General features: G+C 46.6%; 1 pseudogene; it reads left to right on the forward strand.

Moving 5' to 3' along the window:
• Positions 1-645: 645 nt before the first annotated feature.
• Positions 646-1083, forward strand: LOC118014745 (annotated as a pseudogene).
• The last annotated feature ends 4498 nt before the right edge of the window (positions 1084-5581 follow it).

Below are 5581 nucleotides of genomic sequence, written 5' to 3' on the forward strand. Positions count from 1 at the left end.
GACTCCCCCGTCTATGCCCCAATAACGCAGAGAACAATGCAATGGCTGACAGCTGGAGCCCCAGGGCCAGCCTGGGTGGCTCAGACTCTGTCACTGTTAGTTATTAGCTTCTCAGTTTGCCTAATTGTTCTGTGTCTCAGTTTCCAAATGGGGATAAGAATAGTATAAACCACAAATGCTTGTGAAGACTAGGACACACGTAGGGTGCTGAGCACCACCTGACACACGAAAAAGTTGAGAAATATTAGCTTTCAGGAGTAATACACCCTCAGGCATTGAAGTCAAACCCCTTGGCTCCTGCCTAATTGAAATAACTCCTTACATTTGGAAGTGGCCTCTTTTTTTCATGCCCCCAGTTTATTCTTTAGTCATGCCTAACAGTGCTACAAGTTCTCTAAATTATATTTATGCTACTGCCTTTACAAGATGGCAACGGCCTCAATGCTTATTCCTCCAGCAAATATTTGTGGAAGGCTCACTATGTACCAAGCTTTTCTTAGATGTGAGGGATAGAAGGATGGTTTAAAAAAAGACACTCACCCCCACACCCTAGTATATAAAAGAGAGACACGACTGCAATTGTATTAAGAGCTACAAAAGGGCGTTTTGAGCATCGCACCCGGGAGGCTGGGCCAACGGGACAAGATGGAGCTCTTGCAGGTCCTGAAATGTGGGCTGCAGCAGGTCAGCGGCCACGGCGGCCTCTGTGGCTATCTACGGGTTTCTTCAGGGCAAATGATGTGAGGGTTGGTACCTTAGTGGGGGAAGACAAATATGGAAACAAATACTATGAAGACAACAAGCAGTTTTTTGGCCATCACCGATGGGTTATATATACTACTGAAATGAATGGCAAAAACACACTTTGGGATGTGGATGGAAGCATGGTGCCCCCTTGAATGGCATCGCTGGCTTCCCTGTATGACCGATGATCCTCCAACAACAAGACCACCTATTGCTCGTAAATTCATCTGGACAAACCATAAGTTCAATGTGAGTGGCACTCCAGAACAATATGTACCTTATTCTACCACTAGAAAGAAGAGTCAAGAGTGGGTCCCACCTTCAACACCTTACAAGTAAAGACACTGGAAAACAGTTTGAACATGTGAAATATGGGGCTCTTCATGCAATTGCACTTTTACTGCTTACTATTCACTTGATTAAAATTGTTTGATTTAAAAAAAAAAAGAGCTACAAAAGGAAAATTCGGAGCTCTATGAAAATGTGTAGTAAGGGCAAAGGTGGATGGACCTGGAGCTGGTAAACTTCAGGGCCCCTTAAACATACAGCCCTTCCAAGATGCCAGGGCCATTTATTTTCCAAAATTTGCAAAAGTAAGATATCGTACCATTAGTGGTTAAGATAACTGTTTTCATTCCTACTTTTATTTGTCTTTGTGCCCTGCTCTCCTTCCCTCTCAGAATCATGAGAAGAGCCCCAGGTTTTACACAGGCCTTTGGGGAGACCTCTCTGGTATTCAGTTCACAGTGGTTATTTTTTTCCCTCGCTGGCGTGTTCTCTTGAAGTCCAACCCTCTGCCAATGTGTACAAAGCTTGGTGCATAATCAGTTAAGCCGAGTACCCAGTGTCTTCCCTGCCTGAGTATATTTCACGGCTCTTCTCCTCTGACTGGTGGTAAAGTGTGGGTCTACCTAAAATGTGTCCAATCACCTTTCCTTCCCATGTATAGCCTAGTGGTTGTGGTAGGCAAAATTTTAAGAGGTCCCCATAATCCCTACCACCTGGTATTCACCTCAGTTATAATCCCTCCCTTTGAATACAGATGGGACCTGTGACTTGATTCTAGCCTACAGAATATGGCAAAGGTGAAGGGATTTTGCAGATGTAAGTAAGGCCCTAAATCAGCTGATTTTTAGTTCATCAAAGGATATTACGATTATTCTGGGAGGGCCTCACTTAATCAGGTGGTTATCCTTAAAAGAGGGACTGGAGCCTCTCTGAGATGAGAAATTCTCCTTGCAAGCTTGATAAAATAAACAGTCACCCTGAGGAAGCTCATATAGAAAAAATTATAAGTGACCTGTGAAAGCTGAGGGTAGCCTCCAGCCAACAGTCAGCAAAAGCTGCGGGCCTCAGTCATACGGGCACAAGGAAATGAATTCTGCCAACAACCTGAATGAACTTGGAAGCAGATTCTTCTCCAGGTGAGTCTCCAGATGAAAACACGGCCTAGTTGACAACTTGATGGCAGTCTTTTGAGAGCCTGAGCATACCTGGACAGTCCTAGAGTCTGTCTAGGACTATCTATGACCATATCTGGATTTCTGACCCATAGAAAATGTGACATAATGAATATGTATCATTTTAAGACACGAATGCTGTAATATCTCTGTGGAAACAAGATGGATTCCCACCCAAATTTAGTTCGGATGTCAAGACTAATGATGCCACACACACACCCACACACCATGAGAATATAAAAATGTTTATTATTTATGTAGTGAGACTATTTGGGAGGACAGAGCAGGCCTCCTGAGCTGATCTAAAAATGGTTTGAGAGAGCAAGTATTATGGGCTCAATTGTGTCCCCTTCAAATTCATATGTTGAAGTCCTAACCCCCAATACCTTAGAATTTGAGAAATTGATCAAATCATCTATTTTAGAGATAGGGCTTTAAAGAGAGAATAAAGTTAAAATGAGGTCATTATGGTTGCCCCTAATCCAATATGACTGGTGTCCTTATAAGAAGGGGAAATTTGGACATAGAAATGTAAAGAAAGAAAACCATGTGGAGACAGTGTAAGAAGGCACCATCTATGAGCCAAGGAGAGAGGCTTCAGAGGAAACCAATTCCACCAACATCTGGATATCAGATTTCTAGTCTCCAGAATTGTAAAAAAAAAAAAAAAAAAAAAAAAAATTTCTGTTGGTTGAGCCACGGAGTCTGTGCTTCTTTACTGTGGCAGCCCTGGAAAATTAATACAGTAAGGAAAAAAGAATGGCTTGGGGGGTTTTATTGTGGTTAGGGGCTGGTTAGGGGTCAGAGTGTGGGTATCCATGTGTGAGAAGGGGCTTGACTGCAGCACCGAAGGAGAGAGTATCTGGGCTTTTCTGTTCACTTGCCCAGCTGACCCAAGACATAAGAGAAAGGGAGGGATGAGGCTTAAAAGCTACCAGCAGTCAAACATCAACAAATGAGGACATATTTTTGTTATAGCTAAGGAGGTGGTAATTTGTTACATTCTAACAGGAAAAAAAAAAAATACAGTGGTAAAGAGTACAGGCTCTAGGGCTGGACTGCTGGAATCCCAGCCCAGCCCTACCACTTAAAGGCTGTGGAGCTTGAGGCAAGTTCCTCACCTACTCTGGTTTATGCCTCTGGGAAATAGGGAAAAGAATAATAAGCCTTATAGGGTTGTGAGAATTAAATGAGGATGGTTGATAGTGTGGCATTCCATTCTTAGATCCCTTGGGCCTTACCACTTCAAGGCAGCATGTATACCAACTACAGTGCCTGCATTTCTTTTCTTGAGATCTTTCACCAAAGCCCTGATGCCAAGTCCACAGGGGAGACAGTCTGGAGAATCAACACCTACACCTAGCAGCCCTCAGCCATTGGAAAAGGAGTGGTGTGTAAATACTCCAGCTCCCTCATTTCTCAGGTGAGATTTCTCTGAGGCAAGTCTGTTAGTCCATTCAGGCTGCTATAACAAAATACCATAGACTGGGTGACTCATAATCAGCAGAAATTTATTGCTCGCAGTTGCAGAAGCAGGAAGTCTGATGCTAGCATGGTCAAGTTCTGGTGAGAGCCCTCTTCTTGGTTGCAGATTGCCCAGTTCTCCTTGCATCCTCACATGTTGGAAGGGATGAGCTAGCTCTCTGGGATCTCTTTTATAAGGGCACTCATCTAATCACTTCCCAAAGGCCCCCCCTCCTAATACCATCACCTTGAGGGTTAGGGCTTCAAACTATGACTATTCAGTCCATAACAGCATGTTTTCTCCATCTTCTCCCAGAGTTTCCTCTGTGGTGTTAGCTCTAATTGCCCACAGTGTCAGCTAGCTGAATAACTTACCCTGTATCGCCCGCCTCTCTTCCCCACTGGTGATTCCCAAAGTTCCCAAATGAGTCACTTGCACTGGATCCTTGTTCCTTGATCTGCTTTGGGGGGACCTAAGGTGAGACAATGAGCTAATACTGTAAGGGCACTGTCAATGCCCTCCAGCCAGAGTCCACCAGGGACACACCTACGATCAAACAAATTGGGTTCATTATTTTTTGCAGCAAGGAAGGACACCATGGTTTACCAAGGTGTGTCTAAGTAAAAGGGTGTTAGAAAGAACCTGTTATAGGATTTGGACTTTGTTTGGATGATTAAAGAGAGGGTCTAAGGAAGTAGGCGGTTCACCCTAGGTTGGATGCTGTCAGAAAGCAAGGGCAATTCTATGAAGGAAGATCTCAGTAAATCTTATCTGGAGTGAGGGGATACTAGAATGAGGTAAAAGCTGTAATTGGTAAAGAAATAGTCACTTATTTTAGCCAAGAGACAGGTTGTTAGGTATTTTGGTGGGTAACAACCGTGATCTTCTCTTTGTGCTTAGACAAAGTTATAAAGTTGGCTTGCTTTGTCTCACCTTCTGATCTCGGAGTCAAGTTGTGAGGTTGGTATTCTGTGAGATGGTTTATATTTAAAAGGAGATTAGTATGGACTACCTATGAGTGCCAGGCCAGGTTCTGAATGTCTGCTTTTTGTTTTTCTTTCTCACCACTTCGTAAATTCTCAGTGTCACCTACCATCAGCCTGAGCTTGGGGCTTCACATCCATCCTCTTTCAATCGTCACAATAATGCTGTGTCAGGTATGAAAAGTCACATTTTAGAAGTGAGGAAGAAAATGTGATCTGAGTTTATGCAGCATGTCAACCGGTACATGACACTAAGATGGAGAATGATGTACTAAAGGTACGCCTTGGCTTCTAACCTGTGTATTACTCCCTTTGCGAGAAAAGCAAAGGTGGGACCCTAGGTCAAAGCCCATCTGCCTCTCGGCGATAGGGGGCAGCGTGTCCCGCGGAAAGTCAAAGCCGCCCAGAAGCTGCACCTTTTGTTGGATTTCAAGCGCTTCGCCCCTGGACAAGGGAGGCTGAGTTTTAAATCCAAGATGTTACTACTCTGATGATGTATGTATGATTCAGCGCCACACCAACCACGAATTAGACGAGGTAGGGGGCGCGGGGCGTCGCAGTCACCTAGACTCGCCCCGGCTCCCCTCTCCCCGCTCCAGCCCCGGGCCACCCCAGCTCCCCTCTCCCGGCTCCAGCCCCCGCCCCGCCCCCTGCTCCCCCTTCCGCCCCCTGCTCCCCCTTCCGCCCCCCCTCCTCGCGCCCGCCTGGCCGGGCCGAGCTTTCCGCGCCTGCTCGGCCCCGATCCCGCCCCCGCTCCCCTTTCCGCGCCCCCCTCCCCGTCTCCCACCTGCCCCTGCCCGGCCCCGATCGCGCCCCCGATCGGCCCCCGCCTGAGCACCGGCCCCCGCCTCGGAGACCCGAGCGCTCTCCCGATCGGCCCCAGCCCCGCCCCCGGCCCCGCCCCCCGCCCTGGCTCCGGCCCCGCCCCC

The sequence above is a fragment of the Mirounga leonina genome, unplaced genomic scaffold, assembly GCF_011800145.1.
Source record: "Mirounga leonina isolate KUSES-001 unplaced genomic scaffold, KU_Mleo_1.0 Mir_165, whole genome shotgun sequence".
Classification (NCBI taxonomy): domain Eukaryota; kingdom Metazoa; phylum Chordata; class Mammalia; order Carnivora; family Phocidae; genus Mirounga; species Mirounga leonina.